Genomic DNA, 21588 nt, shown 5'->3' with positions numbered 1-21588 from the left:
TTGCAAGGCATCATGTTAGCACTTTACCCATTTTATTTAATCTTCATACTAATGCTGTATGGTAGGCACTATTGTTCTTCCTATTTTACAGATGAGGAAACTGAGGCACAGAGAGATTAAGCACCCATTACTCCAAGCAGTCAGCATGACTCATTACATTGAAGAGCCACACAAATATGGTTTGGGGTACAGGGTACAGAGCTCACTCAGCGATAGTGTTCACATGCTCAACGTTGGGCCGTTGATCAGGAGGCAGCAGCCTGGTCTTGGAGGGGAGACGGCATGCTAAGCCCTTGCAAATTCATTTGTTTGTTAGCAGAGAGGGCCAGATGTGGTGGTGATGGGCACATTTCTTACCCATTCGCTGAGAAGCCACTGTCTCAAGAGGCCACCTCACTGAGCCTATTAGCTAAGGAGATACCAGAGGAAGTCCTTCCCAAACTGTGGGTACCTGGCCTTAGGGTGAACTGAAAAAAATCAAGGGACAAAGGGATGGATCATGTTTCCTAGAGTAACATGCCTCCCAGTACAACACTGAGATGAGCCAGTGATGGCTTGTTTCTGCCCAGAAATATCCATCCTACCACCTGTCTAAAAACCTCTCTATTTCCAGAAGTCCCTGTTACAAAGGAAAGGACACAGGGGCCATGTTTAACTATCTTCAGTTAATCCCTCAGAGTAGCTGCTTTATGTATATTTGTTGAAAACATCAAATTTAATGTCATCCAGCTGAGGACAAGAAAGGTAACAAGAATGGGAAACTAAAGGGTGTTTGTGGTTGGAGATGGGGTGGCGTGAGAGAAAGGATGGGGATGGGGAAGGAGGAAATCTGAGAAGGAAATTGGTTGAGCACCAAAGACAGTCCTGCTGGCTTCCGGTTTCTCTTAAGCAGCCTTGGAAATGGCATTCAGGAAGACCTCGTGATTTTTTGGCATGTGAGTTGTACAACACTGACCTTAGAAGAGGAGAATTGTTTCTTTCATCTTTAAAAACACTTTACTTTCTATTCAGCAGCTGTCTTATTGCAACTTGAGTACCCATCAGTCAAGTAGACATTAAGTGGTTTCTTATATAAATACTTACAGAGTTCTGACTTTGCAAGCATCTCTGAAAAGCATTCTATTCCTTCTAAGTTCTTTGAAATTTTCTTTTGGCTCCATCAAGTGTATACAGATATATCTAGAGGTGGAAATTGTTCCTGTGCAAATTAACTTCACAATCACAAAGTTAGGACAAAAGATAATGCTCAGAATTCACTACTGGAAGCCCTCTGCAGGATCATCACCAGGTAACATGATTGGGAAATTTCTTTTGCTATAAATTATTGTCCTCATTTAGAAGAAAAACCTCAAAAACTGTTTTTCTTGATTTAAAATGTTCTTGATAAAATGGTGTCCCGGCTCAAGCTATCCTCCCACTTCTGCCTCCAGAGTAGCTGGGACCACAGGCATGTACCACCATGCCCAGCTAATTTTTTTTTTTTTGTAGAGATGGGGTTTTGCCTTATTGCCCAGGCTGGTCTCAAACTCCCAGGCTCAAGCGATCTGCCTGCCTCCACTTCCCAAAGTGCTGGGATTACAGGCAGGAGCCACCGTACCCCATTAACAAATTTTGTTCAGATTTTTTCTGTATTCTTACCTTTGTCTCTATTGATCTACCAATTGATCGATGAGCACAATAACATTTTGAGATATTAATCACTTTTTATTATGCATTTTATTGAAGTATCGTATATAGACAGAAACGTACATAAATCACAAGTGTACTAGATGTGTTTCTGTAAGCTGAACACACTTGTGTGCCTAATACCCAGCTTAAGAAACAAAACATTACCAGCACTGGTGTGTATCTCCTCTGAATTTACTGGTACCCCAAGGCCCTTTCTTCACCTCAAGCATGTGGGATTTTCCACCTTCATGCCTTGGGAAAAGGAGACATTAGCAGATGTAGAAAAAAAGAGCTTTAGTTTTTGACAGAAATCTAAGAATAAGCCAAGGGATTTGGAAGAACATGAATCAGTTTGAGCTGATATTTTGAACCTTCAATCTTGATAAAGGATTCTTGTTGAGGGAGAAGAGAGAAGACAATAAAGAAATGGTGCATAGACATTGGTGAGTCTTCCAGAAGTGCTATTGGTCCTGCTTTAGGTTCAGAGATTCTGTAAGAGAAGCTGTGGATATGAATTTTGATGCATATGGAAATATTTCCAAATCTTCCTACTTCAATATGGTGAAGGCCTGAACTCTTGTTCAATTCAGCCAGAGCAGCCCCCAGTGTTCCATTTCTCAATGAAGGCTTCCATGTCCTAATGTGCACATCTCAGACATGCAGGTGACTCTGATGCAGATGGTCCTTGGTCCTCACTTGCAGAAACTTAAGTATAGGTTTTTGTCCATGCTATGACCATGGTTCTCAAGCTTGTCTGTACATCAGAATTACCTGAGGATCTTATTAAAAACAGATTCCTAGGACCAGCTACTGACTTTTATCAGGCCTCGCAATCAGAATGTTCACCAACTCCCTAAGTGAATATTATACACCAGTCTGGCATCCATTGGAGGGTTAGATTTGGGATGGCTCTTCCCTGTGGCCTATGAACTGTATCATTGTATGAGGACAAAGTTTCAGTGCAGTGCTGTCCAAGGGACCCAGCAGATCCCATCTGATGTTGATGGGAGGAGAGGAGAAGGTGTTGATGGGAGGAGAGAAGCTCAGTTGGTAAGGCTCCTTACCTGCCTCTCATTCCATCAGACCAGTCCCTCCTACCTAACGATACTTGCAGAAAGGATTCCAAGGTCAAGAGAGGTTTTCAAATCACTCTCTATGCCACAATGCCAACCATTATCAACCACAACTTTTGCTCTGTCATTTGTTTTATCAGCAGACGAATTTATGTGAGGATAAGGGCACCCCCTTTGTAGGCCAAAGTCCTCTCTTATTCCCTGAAGAAGATCAGCAGTATCAGCTCTGATACTGCTGATCTCTTCTTTTTAGCACCATGCCAGCATCTTCAGGCCTCCTGAGGCTCCTAAGAGATGCTGTAACGGATTAGATTATGTCCTTTGATTACAAGGTCCCCTGAGCATGGATGTGGAGGCTTTTAGAATTCTGTTGTCAATTATTAAAAATGTAGTAAGGGAGGCCGGGCACAGTGGCTCACGCTTGTAATCCCAGCACTTTGGGAGGCCGGGGCAGGCGGATCACGAGGTCAGGAGATCGAGACCACGGTGAAACCCCATCTCTACTAAAAATACAAAAAATTAGCCAGGCGTGGTGGCGGGCGCCTGTAGTCCCAGCTACTCGGAGAGGCTGAGGCAGGAGAATGGCGTGAACCCGGGAGGCGGAGCTTGCAGTGAGCCGAGATTGCACCACTGCACTGCAGCCTGGGCGACAGAGGGAGACTCCGTCTCAAAAAAAAAAAAAAAAATGTAGTAAGGGTCCAGAGAACATTTACAATTTAAAAAGACCTTTAAAAGCCACAGTTATAACAGAGCTGTATGTATAATTTTTTTAAAACCCCTCTAGGGGAGCTAATCTAAAGTGAGAACTCCAAGTGCAATAAACTGTTAGGATAATATATAAGCCATTGATCAGTTACATTTAGAATATGTTCTGCTAAAGCCAGCACCTGGCACCACTAATGATGGGGCATGTCTTCTTGTTTGGGGCAGCTGCTGACTGGGATGAAAGTACAATTGAGATTCCGTGTGTGTCAATGGGAGCAAATGGAAAAAGGAGAAACAAGATAGAGCAAAAACTGAGAATTTCAGACCCCCTCAAAACAATCCTTCAAATTTGATACTGAAGGATAAGTTAGAGAGGATACAAAAGAACTCACAGAAGCCAGGTGATTTTCATTCAAAATATGGAACTGGCCAGCAAAAACAAAGGATGATGAGGTCATCATTCTGTCATTCAAAATCCTGGTACTGGCTGTAGGGTAAGATGGTGTCTTAGTCTGTTTTGTGCTGGTATAACAGAATACCTGGGACTAGGTAATTTATAATTAAGAGAAATGTATTGGCTTACAGTTCTGAAGGTTGGAAAGTCCAACACTAAGGTGTCAGCATCTGGTCAGGGCCTTCTTGCTGCATCAGAACATAGTGGAAGGCAAAAATGTGAGAGTGCAAGAAAGCAAGCCCATTTTGAAAAGCTTTTTAAAATAATGTCTTTACTCTGTTCATGAGGGCAGAGCCCTCATCACCTAAACACCTACCACTGGGCCCCATTTGCCAACTCTGTTGTATTGGGGATTAAATTTCCAACACATGAATTCTGAGGGACACATTTGGACTATAGCAGATGAGGAACATTCTAACCTCTCAACTGGATTTAAGAAGCAAGGATAGGAAAATCAGAATCAGGTGGTGTTTTGTTTTTAGACTTTTTTCCAAGTAAACTTCAGTGTTTTTTTTTTGAGACATGGTCTTGCTTTTTCACCCAGGCTGGAGTGCAGTGGCTCAAACACAGCTCACTGCAGTCTTGACCTCCTGGGCTCAAGCCCCTCCCACCTTAGCCTCCTGAGTAGCTGGGACTAACCATGCCTGACTAACTTTTTTTTAGTCTTTGTTGAGGCAAAGCCTCACCTTGTTGCCCAGGCTGGCGTCAAGCCGCTGGTCTCAAGCAATTCTCCCTCTTCAGCCTCTCAAAGTGCTGGGATTACAGGTGTGAACCACCACATCCAGCTCCAAAGTGGACTTCTTATTGAAGAATATTGTACACACATGAAAGTACTAAATCATGAATGAATGGCTAGGTGAATTTTGATAAAGCAAAGTTGTCATTTTACAAAGTGAGCATAAGATGATGAGACAGGACATTCACAGTTCCTCAGAGGCCCCATCTTGCCTTCTGATCACTGCTTCCCAGGAAGGAGACTCCTATTCTAATTACTAACACAACAAATTCATTTTGCTTATTTTGAACTTTATATAAATGGATCCAGACAGCATATACTTTAAAAATCTTCTTTAGCATTATACTGTCATTCATCTATGTATTTGTGTGCAGCTGTTCATTTTCATTACTGTAGAGTGTTCCAACATATGAACACACCACACATCCTGTATTCTGTTGTCAAACCATTTAGCTATTCTCAATTCTTTTCTATCACAGATAATGCTACTGTAAACATGCATTTTTAAAATAATTTTTATCCTTTATATTATTATAAAAAGAATTCAACTATTTTTATTGAAAGAGAAAATGTAGAACAAACAGCAAAATATTTTCTTAGAACTAGGAGCCACATTTCAGCAATACTATCTTTTCTATAATAATAAAATATAATTAGCATACGTATTATTGATTAATCACAATCTTCTTTTTTACATTTGAAATAGTGGTAGAAACCCACCAACACATGATTAAGGGACTGAGAAAGTATTACATTTATACAATTACATTTATAGGTGGAGTTTCTTTAGTTGAGAAGACAAATGTATAATGTAGTTTTCTGCTTTCATTATTGTCTATAATCTCAGTGATCTTTTCATGATAGGAAATTCTTAAACCAATTCATAATACGTTATAACTGCATCTTTTTGTTGTTGTTGTTGTTGAGATGGAGTTTCGCTCTTGTTGCCCATGCTGGAGTGCAACCTCTGCCTCTTGGGTTCAAGCGATTCTCCTGCTTCAGCCTCCCGAGTAGCTGGGATTACAGCCACCCACCAACATGCCCAGCTAAATTTTTGTGTGTGTATTTTTAGTAGAGACGGCGTTTCACCATGTTAGCCAGGCTGATCTCGAACTCCTGACCTCAGGCAATCCACCCGCCTCGGCCTCCCAAAGTGCTGGCATTACAGGGGCGAGCCACCGTGCCTGGCCTGTAACTATATCTTAAAGTTTCATTCAAAACTGTTATTTCCCCATGTATGTGTTCTAATTCTGGTCTTGTCGATTTTATAAGCACATGATGAATTAGTATTAACTCACTGCTGCTTTCTCCCCATTCTCTATAACTTGCAGGTGATCTCCGTGTCTCAGGGTTAAGCTCAGCTCCACATGACAAAACATCAATATGAAGCAAACAAAAAAATAACTGGTTTAAACACAACAGAAATGTATGTTTCTTAAGCAGTCTAGGGATATAATATGATATCTTAAAGGTAATAGCAGAGATACAAGCTTTTATCTTTCTTATCTGTCATCTTAAGCACATGCTTCCATTTTTTTTTTTTTTTTTTTTTTTTTTTCTGTCTTTTTATTATCATTCATGTGATTCTGCAGCTTGCATTTATTCCATTTCTGTGGCCACTTTGTGGCTCGGCACGGTTGTTAATGATCTAGCTGACAGCATGTTCATGTTACAAGCTTGAAGCAGGAGGGAAGAAAGAAGGGCATGCCCCCTCTGCCTAGAAAGATTTCCTGAAAGTCACATGTACTTCCATTTACATCTCACGGGGCCAGAATTTTATTGGGAAATATGGCCACCCCATATGAATTGCGGCTATATTGAGGAATGGGAAAATTGGTAGAAGTAGGCATTAAAAATGTTTGCCACATCTTTCAAGGCCCTAGGAAAATTCTGGATTTTGCTCAGGCGTGTTGGGCCAATGCTGTGTAGCAATGTGATAGATAGCAGAGAAAGACACAGAAGACTGTAGAGATAAAACTGTATCTGAGAAATACTAGGTGTTAGACAGGCCTTACCTGGCATAAGGAACTCTAGGATTACTCCTGTAGGGGCACCTTCCTTAGTGCCATGCTCTTTCAAAATACAAAAGATAAGTGAAGGGAAAATAAATACCTTACTTTGATTAAAAGCATGAAGAGACAATGTGTTTTTGTTTGTAGGTTGGTTTTGCTTTTGCCAGTGAGGCAAAGAAAGACAATAGAACCTCCTGTGGGGACTTTTATTAATTAAAAATTATATATCTGGCTAAGTTGGTGTTAAATATGGTCTTTTCTGAAGGAAGGAGTATTAACTACATTACACTGTAATGGATTTTTAAATCCAGTAGGGAAAAAGAAATCTAAGTTTAAATAGCTCTTACTGGATTTTTAAAATATTTAGCAAATGACTATTATTTATTAGTATCATATAGTGTTCTCACATTTTAAAAACTTAAAAAAAATTTAAATTTATTTGAAATATAGCTCTCGCTGTATGTATATCCAGAAAACAATTTTTGAGTATTTTCTCTAAACTGGCTTGGGAATTCTGTGCTATTCATTTCTTAAATAATTTGTTTGGTGTACTTATAACAACAACAACAACAGGAACAAAAACAATAATAAAATCATGTTACCCTTTAAGTAAAAATGAGCATGTAGGTCGAGAACAGTCTGAAAAATCAGGGAACAACATTACTCACTCCAGCTTTGGGAATATGCATGGATCCGGATCCCATAATGGAATCAAAACCTCCACTGAATATTTAATGAAATGTGGCACAGTTATGGAAAAAAGAGATTTATCAGTCAATGTAAAATGGTTAAACAATTGCACATGCTCTTCTTTTGTGAGGTCTGTACTCAAAATAACTTTGTTTACAAAAAGAGAAATCTAAGGCAAATAGCAATTTTATCCATTGAATAATACTAACCATCTGCTTGTTTTCTGCAGGGATTCGTAAGGCAAGAGTGGTAGGACTCGTGATTTCATCAAGCATCTATAATTTACCAATGCTACAGCAATACAAATTTTGGATCCTTTTTCCATATAGAAATGTGATGTCTTCACCCTCTCATGGAATAGCAGGGAGGTTGCAGAGCAGGCCTCGGGGATCTGAGTTCTCTTTTGCTTTTCTAGTAGCTGGCTGAGGGTGGACTAGATTACTAGTAATTATACAAAATGAGAGTGATCTGTTATTGAGCTCTATGTGTCAGACACTATGCTAAATTCTTTACACTACTGTCTCGATTAATTTAATCCATACCATAGTTCTATGAGGTACATGTGCTTACTTTCTTCATTTTACAGATAAAGAAATCAAAGAAGAAAGAGGTTGAAACTGACCAAAGGTTGCATGGATGCTTGGGTTGAATTGATAGAACTGGGGGCTCTAGACTAAAGGATTTCTATGATTTTCCCCAGTTTTGACCTTGACTTCTAGAGTTTTTTTAATGTGGGTATTTAAACCATGTTGGAAAGTCATCTATGAGCACGCTGGGCAGAACTCCTGACTGAAAGCAGCCCTGGATAACTGACTAATGGAATAATGTCCTCAGTGTTTATGTTGTTGGAATTATTTACAGAAATAATTGTTTAAAATCTCCCAGGGTCTCCAGGGCAAATCGAATAGGTAGCCGAGGTGCAGCTACTGCCATGCCAGGGTCATCCAGGGCCATTATCACCACACCAAGGTGAATTTCCTGAGGCAGCATGATCTATATTCCCTCTATGCCCATCCCCAAATCCTTGGAGAATCAACCCATGGGCCTCACAGAATCCAATAACCTCCTGAAAGCAGATGAGACATTTGAATGTAGGCTATATGACCATTTTTCTGAGAGGAAACTGACAGCTTTTCTATGGAGAACTATTACATTATTATTATTTTTTAAAAGAAGATTGTCAATGAGGAGAGAATAAGATGGTAAAGATATCTTGAAGGGAAAGTGGGCCTGACAGTTTATTTTAACATACAAAGGAGCTGGGGACATCTTTTACTTCAGGGGAAAAAGGCAAGAGAGTTGGGTGGGGACAGAGAGAGAGAGAAAGTGAAAAAATAAGAGGAAAAGAGTCAATAGAACATTGTTCTAGTGGGGATTGGTGGGGATAAAATTGGTCGTAGAAAGCAACAGGGGCGATTCTTTCCCCTGAGAGAAAGGAGAGGATAGTGAAGATAGAGGATAATAGTTGGAAGGAAGAAAAATTGAAAGGTGAGTTACTGGTTAAAAGTAAGACATCAGGCACGAGATTAAAATCAGGAGAAAAGTAGAGAAATTTGGAAAAGCTGTCTTGAGGGATGCCACCAGCATGAGGGGCCAGCTGGGATGGAAGAACAAAGATGTGTTTTTTTCCTGGTGTAGTGACCCAAACTTTCATTCCTGAAGGCCTTGGGTCATTTGTAGTTCTGCCTGGATTGGGCTGTTGTAGTTTCCCATTGACCTTTATCACAGGGCATGGTAATACTAAGAGATGCCATATATATATGCAGGGATTTGGAAGGCAAGAGTGGTAGGACTCTTATTATTATTAAAACTTATTAAGTTTTAAGTCACACAATCACAAGGTCCCACAATATAGGCTGTCTGGAGGCTGATGAGCAAGGAAAGCCAGTGTGAGTTCCAAAACTGAAGAACTTGGAGTCAGATATTTGAGGGCAGGAAGCATCCAGTGCAGGATAAAGATGTAGGCTGGGAGGCTAGGCCAGTCTCTCTTTTCACATTTTTCTGCCTGCTTATATTCTAGCTGTACTGGCAGCTGATTAGATTGTGCCTACCCACCCAGATTAAGGGTGGGTCTGCCTTTCCTAGCTCACTGACTCAAATGTTAATCTCCTTTGGTAACACCCTCACAGACGTACCCAGGATCAACACTTCAATCCAATCAAGGTGACACTCAGTATCAACCACCACAAGTCCACCCTTTGTCAACTTGAACCCACACACATCTCCTGAGATCATACATAATCTTCAAATAAAGACAATAATAAGGTCATAATTACACCTAACATAACTATCCTTCATACAACCGGAAATGCATCGATTCCTAACCTAAATACTATTACACAAAGTTAACAATACTTAAATGCTGATGTGAAGTCAATAAATCTTACATGATAAAAGAAAAAGGAAATAAAATGAAGATATTTTCTTACTACAAGTGTATACATGCACAAACAAGTTTTTAACAAAAGAAGGTGGCTCATGCCAGTAATCCTAGCACTTCAGGAGGCTGAGGCAGGCGAATCACCAGAGGTCAGTAGTTCGAGACCATCCTGGCCAACGTGGTGAAACTCTGTCTCCACTAAAAAGTACAAAACTTAGCCCTGTGTGTTCATGGGCACCTGTAATCCCAGCTACTTGGGAGGCTGAGGCAGGAGAATCACTTCAACCTGGGAGGCGGAGGTTGCAGTGAGCCAAGACCGTGCCATTGCACTCCAGCCTGGGCAACAAGAGCGAAACTCTGTCTCAAGAAAAATAAAAAGTTGGTATTGATGACTACCTTCTTCTACTACCCCTTCTGTATTCCCTTTGCCTTCAGCAAACATCTCAGCAGGTCATGATTTTTTTTCTTTTTCTTGGTGGAGTGACCCAAACTTTCATTCCTGAAGGGTCTGGGCCATTTGTAGTCCTACCTGGATTGAGCTGTTGTGGTTTCCTATTGACCTTAATCACAGGGCATGGCAATACTAAGAGAACCCCTAAGGGATCTCCTATATTCCATGAGTACTCTTCCTTACCTCTGTTGTGGAGTAGTAAACTGATTTCATTTTGATAGTTCAAGTCAATCACTCCAGCCAACACTGTAACTCTCTTCTTAGCCTGTTGACTTAAAGGTAGGAGGAGCCTAAAGTGTCCAGGTGGCAATCTTAACTTCCAGTTTAATGGAATCGCTGTTGTGTCTACTGGTGGAAGTGTTCCTCCTTCTGGAACTAAGACCTCTAGGCCCACAGAACGTATTGTCGTGGGAACAGGAATCAAAAATTTTGCTAGTGGATCACTAGGGGTGATGGTGAGTGGTGCTACTTCTACTTCTACCCCTTGATTCCTAGACCTGTGAATCCTGGCTATGAGAGAAACAGTACCATATATTGGATGCTGATTCAGAACATACATGGCCTTCTGGAGAACTTTGCCCTAGCCCTGCAAAGTATTGTCACCTAGTTGGCATTGTGATTGTGACTTCAAAAGGCCATTCCACTGTTTTATCAATCCAGCTGCTTCAGGATGATGGAGAACATGGTAAGACCAGTGAATTCCATGAGCATGAGCCTGCTGCCACACTTCTTTAGCTGTAAAGTGAGTGCCTTGGTCAGAGGCAATTCTGTGTGGAATACCATGACCATGGAAGGTGGATAAAGCCTTCCATGAGTCCACAGATGGTAGTCTTGGCAGAAGTGTTATGTGCAGGATAGGCAAACTCATATCTGGAGTAAGTGTCTATTCCAGTGAAGACAAATCGCTGTCCTTTTCATGATAGAAGAGGTCCAATATAATCAACTTACCACCAGGTAGCTGGCTGATCCCTTGAGGAATGGTGCCATATCAAGGGCTCAATGTTGGTCTCTGCTGCTGGCAAATTGGGCACTCAGCAGTGGCTGTAGCCAGGTCAGCCTTGGCGAGTGGAAGTCCATGTTGCTGAGCCCATGCATAACCTCCATCCCTGCCACCATGACCACTTTGTTCATAGGACCATTGGGCAATGACAGGGGTGGCTGGGGAAAGAGGCTGAGTGGTGTCCACAGAGCGGGTCATCCTATCTACTTGATTATTAAAATCCTCCTCTGCTGAGGTCACCCAATGGTGAGCACTCACATGCAATACAAATACCTTCATATTCAGATTAAATAGTTCCTATCCAGACTTATTCACACCTTCTCCTACATGTGCAGCTGCCACACATGGTTGTATGGTTTGTGCAATGTGCAGCTTGAAGGCATGCACTCCCATTGTAGGCATGGTGCATTTGTATTTTATCATGATTTTCTGGCAGACGGCAGTAAAGCACCTTGTTCTCACAACATCAGTATGCCACAGCTTTCCAGTGATGAAAGTAGTGTCTTGAAGGGACACTTGAGCCTTTCTCAAACTTGCAGAAAGGTGTTCTATGGCCTAGCAGCAGCCCTAGGTGCAGAGGGATAGCAGAAATAATGCAGTGGGTGGAAGGATGCAAGGTGGCTCCTGATCCTATGCTGTAGTCAAAAAGGTCAATCCTCTGTCTGCTCAATTGACCTGTGCTTTTGTGTCTTGGCTAATGCAGATCATCTTATTTTGTGCTGTTCTTTCCAAATACCAAGGATGGTTAAAAACCTAGGCCCATTCTCCCTTTATCCTAAAATCCTTTCCAGAATTGAATGCCTGATTATTTTTCTCTGCTAAGTTTATTCACCAGCACCTTATCTGCTTCTAACAAGGCACTACCTTGTATTAATATTACTATATTTTCAGATGCATATGTCTTTATAGTCCCTAAATAATTTGAAATCCACAGATAACAGCAAAGCTAGTTGAGCCATCGAGGCACTATTTATCCATGTGTCAACCATGAGGTAAAGATACCCTATCTCACAGGTGGGCCTGTCTAGCTTGCTGTCCAAATAACTGAGGCCTATACTATTCCGTAAAGTCAAGAATCCTTAGGCATCAAGGTAATTTATTTCACAAGGCTCTACAAGACCTGCTCTACTGCTTGCCTCTCTGATCTACTCTCCTCCCATACTCACTGGTCCCAGTTATACCCCCCTCTTATTCTTCCCACCGCAGAGTCTTTGGGCTTGCCATTTCTACTGCTGAACTCTTCACTCCACATCCCACGTGGCTTGTTCCCTTGCCTTCTTCAGTACTGGCACACATGTCACCTTCTTAGTGACACCTTCCTTGTCCATCCTGTTTGAATCACAGTAAACCTCCTTCAGCAGTTCCTTGTCATCCTTCTCGATTTATTTTCCAGCATATCACCACCTTCTAACATGCTATCTTAAAGTATTTATTTTGTACATTGTTCGTTTCCCATCACTAAAATATAAGCTTCATGAAGACAGACAATTTTGTCTGTTTCTTGCCCTTGGCACCAGTCCAGGATCTCCCTAGCACAGAGAACACAGCAGGCAAGTCATTCTATATTTAAGTTGTTTGCAGATCACTTCGTATATTACTCTCCTAGATTTTGTGTACAACCACCTAAGTATTTTCTAAACCAAAATTTGATATATGTGTCTGACATTTTAAAATCACTTCCAGATTTCTGTGCAGCCTCAACATAGACTTTGGGCACTAATGCTGCCATCTTTTGGGAAAATTTTGAGGATTCAAAGACAATAAAAAGGTGATTTGAAATCAGGATCGTTCTGTAAAACATAGAACTTATCACTGCTAAACTGTGGCTGCATAGACAACAGGCTAAATCCCAATAGAAATTCTTTAAATCTCTGAAGAGGATAACTTGTGTGATGTCTGTGGCTGTAGAGAGATTCTTGAGCACTCAGGTTCTTTCAAATCACAACCTAACTACCTAGTTTACTTAAGTGAGGTCATCAACATATAGTAATATATTGTCTCTACACACACACACACACACACACACACACACACACACACACACATATAGTGAAAGAAGGTTGAAAAATTTCTCTAGGTTTGTATTTAAAGACCCTCAGTCAAGCAGTAATGTTTCTTTGAAACCCAAGTCTCTTCAGCAGTATTTTCCTTCCCTTGTGGTAATGGAAAATAGCCGACTGTAGAAATACATGAAATAATTTGGAAAACATTTCAGGATAAGTATGAGGATAAAATGGAGGCAAAAAATGAAGAAGTAATTTCTCCTATTCTGCTTTAAACTTCAGGCTATACAATTGCTGTCATTAGCATGTACACATTTGAAAGTTATGAGGTAAAGTGATGAACTGGCTGTGTTTGATTATAATCAATAGAAGATAACATGTTAAGAACAAATAACTTAACCCTGCATGTTAATCCCAGAACCACATTAACTTCTGCAGTCTCCATCAGCTTTAATTTTACATCCCCCAGTAACTATATTTTTTTATAGTTGTCAGAGACAGTTAATCTTAAAGTTCTAAGATAGTTCATCTACTTTCATGAAGAAAAGAAAAGAAACTGAAGCCTTGGATTTAACACAAATCTAAGTGCTACAATAAGGGTTTATTAATACAGATCTGTTGACCCATTATGCTTTTTGACAATGAATTGGGGATGTCTCTTTTCCTTTGAACAAAATCAGCTAAATTTTGAATATATCTTTGAAAATGTTTCCAAGTTTCAATCAGTCATAAAATTCAAGCATTAGAAACAAGTGGCTGCTCCTAAAATGAAGAAACAGGAAGTGGTATCCATCTGATTTTCAATTTTTCCAGAAGCCTCTCTTGTGTGTCCAGAGCAAGCACAGAATATCTGCAGGACCCTTCTCTAACCCTCCTGGTGCTGAGTTGGTGAGTGTGTTTATGTCCTGCCTCTCACTTGAAGAGGCACACGCTTAGGAAACAGCTGTTCACAATTAATTACCATTTGTCAACAGCATTCTGAGGCCCAGAAAGTCTGTGTTCATGGAAAAGGATGCTGTCGGGCCACAGTGCACTTCGGAGCGTGTGTTCACTTACAGGACCCATCTAGTTTGGTAAAGTATCTTTAAGATTAAGGTTTTCAAAGCAGTGACAATAACTTGATAAAACAACTGCCACACAGTTCAGTAATCTCTGCCTCCTAACTTTAGGGTATTTGCTCATCACTTATTTCAGCATTTGTGTTTACCTTGCATTTTAACACAACCCTTAAAAAAAAAATGAAGGACAAAGAGCAGAGACTAAAATGGATATAAGAAGTCTTAATGTGGGCTGGGCGTGGTGGCTCATTCCTGTAATCTCAGCACTTTGGGAGGCTGAGAGGGGAGGATTGCCTGAACTCAGAAGTTGGAGACCAGCCTTGGCAACATGGCAAAACCCTGTCTCTAAAAAAATACAAAAATTAGCCAGGTGTGGCTGTGCGCACCTGTAGTCCCAGCTACTCAGGAGGCTGAGGAGGGAGGATCGCTTGAGTTCAGGGGTTGAGGCTGCAGTGAGCTATGATCACGCCACTGCACTCCAGCTTGGTGACAAAGGGAGACCCTGTCTCAAAAAATTTATATTAAACAATTATCTTAAAAAGGAAATATCAATGTGGGCCTTTAAGAATGAGTAGTTAGGCTTGGCATGGTGGCTCACGCCTGTAATCCTAGCACTTTGGGAGGCCGAGGTGGGTGGATCATTTGAGGTCAGGATTTCCAGACCAGCCTGGCCAACATGGTGAAACCCTGCCTCTATTAAAAATACAAAAATTAGCTGGTCGTGGTGGTGCATGCCTGTAGTCTCAGCTACTCAAGAGGCTGAGGTTGAAACATCGTTTGAACTCAGGAGGTGGAAGTTGCAGTAGTCAAGATTGCGCCACTGTACTCCAGCCAGGGCAACAGAGCAACATTCCATCTCAAAAAAAAAAAAAAAAAAAAAAAAAAAGAATGCATAGTTGATGGTTAAAGCTTAAGTTCCTTGGGTAATAACCCCAAACAATCTATGAATGAGAAATCTAACCATTTAACTCCTTGGTTAAAACACTTGGACATAAATAGTCTGAAGAGCTAAATATGACAGGACCAAGAGCTTTAACTTGCTGACTAACCTTTATTGGTTGTGTCTGTTTACACAAAGTTCAGCCAAAAAGCAATTAACCTCAAACTTGACAGATGTTTGAGAAAAAAGCAAGTGTATTTAAGTCACCTGGATAGTTAACTTTTGTGTTTTTCTTTTGTAAATTAAAAAAAAAAAATGTTGGGAGTTGAGAATGAAAGAGACATATTTAGAAAATATACTTTATCCAATTATAGTTTTCGATTAAAATCAACTTCTTTCTAAATTATTTTTGTTTTTAAAATAAAAGTGTTTATGTAGAAAAATAATTTGCATGAATAGGCTTCTTGAAGCATTGTTGTTTTTTTGTTTGTTTGTTTTAAGAGACAGGGTCTCACTATGTTGCCCAGGCTGGTCTTGAACTCCTGAGCTCAAATGAACCTCTGGCCTTAGCCTTCCAAAGTGCTGGGATAACAGGTGTGAGCCACTGCGCCTGGCCCAGCATTGTTTGTAATAAGAAACATTTGGTAAGGAATTTAAATATCCCGTAGGTGAGTGGGTGAGTACATTATGAAAGAATTGACCCAGTAGCCATTTTAAGTGGTTATGAAGAAACACGGTTGTAATGAAATTGCAAAAGAAATGAAATTACAAAAGAAAACCTGATGATACTATTGAAAAATAAAAAGGTGAATGAGGATTCAGGATATAAGGATTGTATGTACTGATTTCAAGTATTTGAAAGCACTTCCAAAATCTTTATGTTGAAAAAGCTTCCAAAATCTTTATGTTGAAAAAGCTTCCAAAATCTTTATGTTGTGGCTATAAATTTATTGGTTTCACTTGAAGTAATATATCAGAAAGATTTATTTTGATGCCAAAGAGAAACTGTAAAAACGGTACTGATAAAAATCTAACGGAAACCAGAAGGCTTAGTTTCTTTTTAAACTATTTGACTTTAAATAAAAACCAGTTCAGCAAATACCCTTTTTAACTCTCTGCTTCTCCACCCTACAATTTGTTCGGTATCTGAAGGCTTTGGATAAGCCTATAATGTGTAATGTATTCTTCTGTAACACTATCCCTTACTTTTCTCTAATCCCTCCTGTTTAAAAAGTTAGCAAGAAATAAGCAAGCAAACAAATACCTACAGCTAGCAAAGAAACTATGGAAAATGACAGATATTCATAGTGGGTTTTTTGCTAGTTGCAAAAGAACTAGCAAAACTCCACTTGGAAAGTTCAAAGAGGGTCTATTGACCGTAACATTTTTCTAACATTAAGTGAAGTTTAAACTATAATATCCTTTTTCAAGGGCCTCATTTCTGAAACACTTGGCAATTACAAATCTGAACAAGGTATATACACTTTAGTTGCCAATGAGCAAAAGTAGTAAATCTATTATCTAGGTGGAATGGATAACTCTATAAAAGTTAGAAGCCCTTACATTCTTACATTTAAGGTATGGAAAAAGGAAACCTTATTTTACAGAGGTGCGGAAGGGAACTATAAACAAGAAAATCAGTTTTTAAGTTTTTGCAAATAATTTAAATTCAGAACTAAAGCCTTCCCTTTATTTTTGCACAGTTATTTTGCTGCTTCTTCTGGAAATATAGGGTCATGAATGTCCTCTAACGCTGAGCCAGCAATCCTAATTGAATACAGACGTTAATCAAAAAGAATCTATAAAGATACTGTGAACCTAGTAATATATGGAGATTCATGCTTCTCTAAATCTGATTTGCACACTAACCACCCAGGGAAAGAGTTAAAATGTAGATTCTAATTTGGTAGGTCTGGGTGGGTTCTAAGATGTTGGAGTTCTAACAAACTCCCACCTAATGCAATGCAACTGCTGTAAGGACTAGTCTTTGACAAACACAATTCCAGGCTGACAAAAGGCAAAGTGGCATGCCTTTATAAAAGTGAAATCAACAATTGACTGAGGCAAACCATATGGCTCTCGCCAGATAGAGATGGAGCAGCTACAGATGAGCTCTAGCTGTTTACTGGTGTTGGGGCCCAGTGCCGCCTGAGGATGAAATGAGAACTAGTTAAAAGCATCTAGTTCAGTGGCTGATTACCACGTAGGTGCTTCATCATTTTTCCCCCTTTTTTCTATAAAATAATTACCAAAGGAAACTTAGCATTTTATATGGAGAAAATCAAATGTTGATCAAGAGAGTGGGGCAATGGGTATAATGCAGAATGAAGCAGACGTTATATCTGAAATGTGTTTCTTTTGGAACAAGACTAACCTTATTTAACCAAAGAAGCTTGAAAGAGAAACTTCCTATAGGAGAAGTAACAAGAAAGTCTACAGAGGGGTGGTGGGGAGGAGCTAGAACTGGACTATGAAGCTAAGGAAATGAGACGAGAAAGGAAGGTTGATGGAGCAACGTAATGTACCTGCATGGGGAGAAAGTCCTTGAGAAATTGCTAGAGATGGGAATGCCCAAAAGACTTCACAGACAATAAACATTCAGTCCTAAGTTATTTGCTGGGTTACAGACCAAGTAACATAAATTCTCTCTATTGCCCCAAGGCAATGTGGGCTGGACACACAGTCTTGTGTAGAAAGTAGTTTGGTGCTGGAGGATTTGAGGTGGTGCCAGCCTGATGGTGATGTGCTGCTGGGAAAGAACAGCATGCACAGAAGGCAACACAAGGATAGACCATGGGGAATTCACCAGGAGGTCATTAGTGACCAGGGAAGCTTAACCCCTAAACAATCAACCTTCCTCAGAGTTAGGAGAGACAATAGGTTTCCCATTGTGGGGGCAGGTTACAAGACAATTTTTTGTTAGCCTTTTAAAAGGAAGAGGTAACTTTAGCAAGCAGGAGTCCTTGGGAACATTTATGGAGTTGATAATTTACATAAAATAAGGTGCTAGTTGAGGCAGTGATTGCGCAAATAAATACAGAAGGGAGAGATATACGTCTAGAAATCAACCAGAAAACTTAGCAAACATTAGAGTTTACTTTAGATTTCAAACTATGGGAAAGTAAGAGTCATTGTGGGATCTTGAACAGTAATGTGAACTAAATGGTGCAGCATTTTGGCAAAACCAGTAGGACAAGTTTAGAAGAGCATATCAGTCAATCTTATGAACACATTTTATCAAATGTCTTAAGACTGGAATATTACCCCATCCTCCATCGAGTTTTTACCTGAAAATGTTATAGCATAGGCTTAGCATAATAATTCAAGCCAACTTTTCAATTTAGGTTGATACTCTTAAAGGATGTCCTTTTTACTTCCTGAGACAGCTCCTTGCACATGTCAATTTCCCTATAGCATATTTTCATAGCGGAGATGGAACAATGTGTAATTTATTAATTAGGGATCATGAGTTGCGTTGTATAGATTGATGTTGGCTTAACACTGAATTTTTAGGGGAAAAAACCTATCATGAATATTTTATGCTTTGTTCATTCTGATAGTAGATGATACAGGAGAGAAGAATTTCAAGAAGTCTATGCTGATAACAAAGGCAGACATTTACTCTGAAGCCAAAGCTAGATGTCATCACTGTATTCGATCAATCAATAATTTTTAGGTTTTATAACTATACATATGAGCTAGAAATGCTATGATCAATATTTTTTTAATTAAACCTTTTTTCAAGCAAGTCATAAAAAGCAAGATTGAAAAAGTTGAGGTTTCTTAGAAAAATACGCACTATTTTATAGTGGAACAAATTCTATCTTTATCTCTCACTATCCTACATGCTGCTGGATTCCAAAGGAGAAGCTGGGATTACTCTTTCTCTTCTATAACTTATGGGAGCATGTTCAACCACTTGGCCCCAGAACACAAAGCTCACAATCTACCTTTCTGGACTCATCTCCTTGTTCCTTCTTTTATTCCATATTCTAAACGTACCAACATAAATGACCATTCCTTAAAGCTGCCCAGTATGTTCCATGTATTTGCTGCATGTCCTGATCTGCCTTCCTTTTCTCCATTAGCCTGAAACATCTAGCCTGTCTCTTAAAATCAGCTCCTTGGCACCTATCTGCAATTACTGTTCTTCAAAGAACCCTCAGGATTTTGTATTTAGTTTTGTTGTAGTACTTCTGTGATTCTTTAAGTATTTGGTTACAAGTATCTTTCCCACTGGTCTATGACTTCTTTAAAGGCATGAACAATGTATTATTCTTACACATTATTTTCATGCTTAGTGTATAATAGATGCTCAAAAAATATCTGGTGATTACAATGCATAACAGGGAAAAACAAGCTTGAAAGGTAAAAACTAAACAAAACTACATGCCCTTCACAGTATATCTCCAGCTAATCCCAGTGGATTTTAGTGACTGAACGAAGAGGAAAAGATGTTGAGGCGCCCTGGAAAGGTGGTGCAAGGAATTAAGAGTTAATTTATAATCTGTAGAACCAATTGTTGCTTCAGAGAAATATTCAAACACAGTCTCCTTGTTTCAATTAAATTCACGATATACCCACCCAAAACATAAAAGGCCATGGTTTCTTCCCTGTTCTGATTCTTTGAAACATCAGGATTCAATGGGTCCACCAACGGAATTTGGGGTGGACTTGGAATATATTTTATTGTCAGTGATTGGGGCAGACATTCCCATTCCCAATGAATTTAGAAAGGCAAGATCAAGTAGAAAAGTAGTGTGTAATTTGTTGGCAATTTACAAATAATAATGGGTTTAAAATGGCACACGATCCCTTGACAGGCCTTCTACAGAGAGGTGAGGTCTATATTCCCTCCCTTTGAACCTAGGCTCTGTAACAATGCTTGACTAATAGAACATGTCTGAGGGATGCTGTTGGTTTCTGCATCCATACCCTAAGAAATAGGCAGCTCTCACTTCCTGTTTCTTAGGCCACTCACCCTTGGAACCTAGGGACCAGGCGTGAGGAAGCCCCAGCTGCCTTAAGGAGAGGAGGTTGTGGATAGGAATGTGCTGTCAGGACCGCTTTGCCAACCATGTGAATGGGGAGTCTTGGAAGTGGATTCCTTCCCCACCCCAACCTATCCAGGAGGCTCCTTGTTTTCTGCATAGTAGGAGGCATAAGACATAAACTTGAAAACCATTTCTTGTGGTAGTTGTGCTCCTGTGACTACGTTCCTCCTTCTGTCTGAACTCTATTCATTGACTAATATAAAATACAATATGCTATGCAGATAGAAGGTAGAGAAGAGTTTTATTACTGACCTTTGCACTCTGTTGATATTAAGGTAAAATTTGGTCACTTCGTAGTCATATTGACTTCTTATTTAGAGAAGCTTTCCCCTCATTTTCGGGACCACAATCCAGATACCTACATAACTTATTTAGGACAGAATGATACTGTTCTCAAACAATTCCAAAAGTTTTACATTTTCTCATATTGCTGTAAAATTTAAATAACAGGCTGATAATCTTATGGCATTGAATATACTGAAACTATTGTTAGCCTGCGAAAAGTAAAAGTTTAGGAAAGCAAAACCTCAAAAATAAAACAAAATTTCTACTTGTCTCTGGTTTGTCTCTATAATGTATTCCAAAGAATATGATTATGAATAAATTTATATAGATATATTTTAAGTCAGTACTCTCATAAGCATGGATTAAGTGGTAACCATCTATATTGTCTAAGCACAAAGTCATATTAGTTTTTTCCCCCAGCTCTATTATGATAGGATTGAAAAATAAAAATAGTATATATTTACAGTGTACAACATGGTATTTTGAGGTATGTATATATTGTGAAATGATTAATTATATGTTGTGAAATGATTAATTCAATCAAAATAACATTTATGCTCACATACTTAACATTTGTTTGGTGGCAAAAACATATAAGATCTACTCTTTTAGCAACTTGCAAGTATACAATACATCATTATTAACTGTCACCGGGGTATAAAATAGATTTGTAGAACTTATTCATCCTGTTTAACTGAAGCTTTGTACCCTTTGGGCAACAACTGCTGCAAAGTTGTATTGTTATTATGAATGTAAAACTTAGATTGGTTAAGTGCTAATGTCCCCTCTACTTAGACACTGGAGTAAGGGCCAAGAATAGCAAAAGTTTGCCCTCTAAAAGAACTCTAGCCCTGACACTTATCTGAAAATTTGGATTTCTCTTCAAAGCTCATTGGTAATTAATCAAAAACATTATCATAGGACCAGTGCTTACCATTTCATATTTTCTTTTACTATTTCCTGCCAAAATCATAAAGTATGTACTTGTGTGTGTGTGTGTGTGTGTGTGTGTGTGTGTGTGTGTGTGTAGGCAGAATAGTTTAAAATGTTTATCTATTTGGGGGTATAAAGCAGTAGGTAAAGTTTTGGATTTATTTTTCATTGTATTCATCTAGTTCATCCATCTGTAGATGAATTTG

General features: G+C 39.4%; 1 protein-coding gene across 3 annotated transcripts in view; it reads right to left on the bottom strand.

Annotated features, from left to right (window-relative positions):
• Nucleotides 1-7400: 7400 nt before the first annotated feature.
• LMNTD1 (lamin tail domain containing 1) overlaps nt 7401-21588 on the bottom strand; it is a 166712-nt gene continuing 152524 nt past the window's right edge. For 2 of the 3 annotated variants that reach the window (XM_003265614.2, XM_003265615.3), the window contains one exon: nt 7401-7779. The gene's annotated coding sequence lies outside the window, so the exon portion shown is untranslated. The remainder of the gene's footprint in view (nt 7780-21588) is intronic. The other variant, XM_003265618.4, reaches the window with a different exon arrangement.

Source organism: Nomascus leucogenys, chromosome 23 (genome assembly GCF_006542625.1).
Source record: "Nomascus leucogenys isolate Asia chromosome 23, Asia_NLE_v1, whole genome shotgun sequence".
Taxonomy (NCBI): Eukaryota; Metazoa; Chordata; class Mammalia; order Primates; family Hylobatidae; genus Nomascus; species Nomascus leucogenys.
Note: the sequence above shows the minus strand (reverse complement) of the source record. Positions and strands in the feature narration are given on the sequence as shown.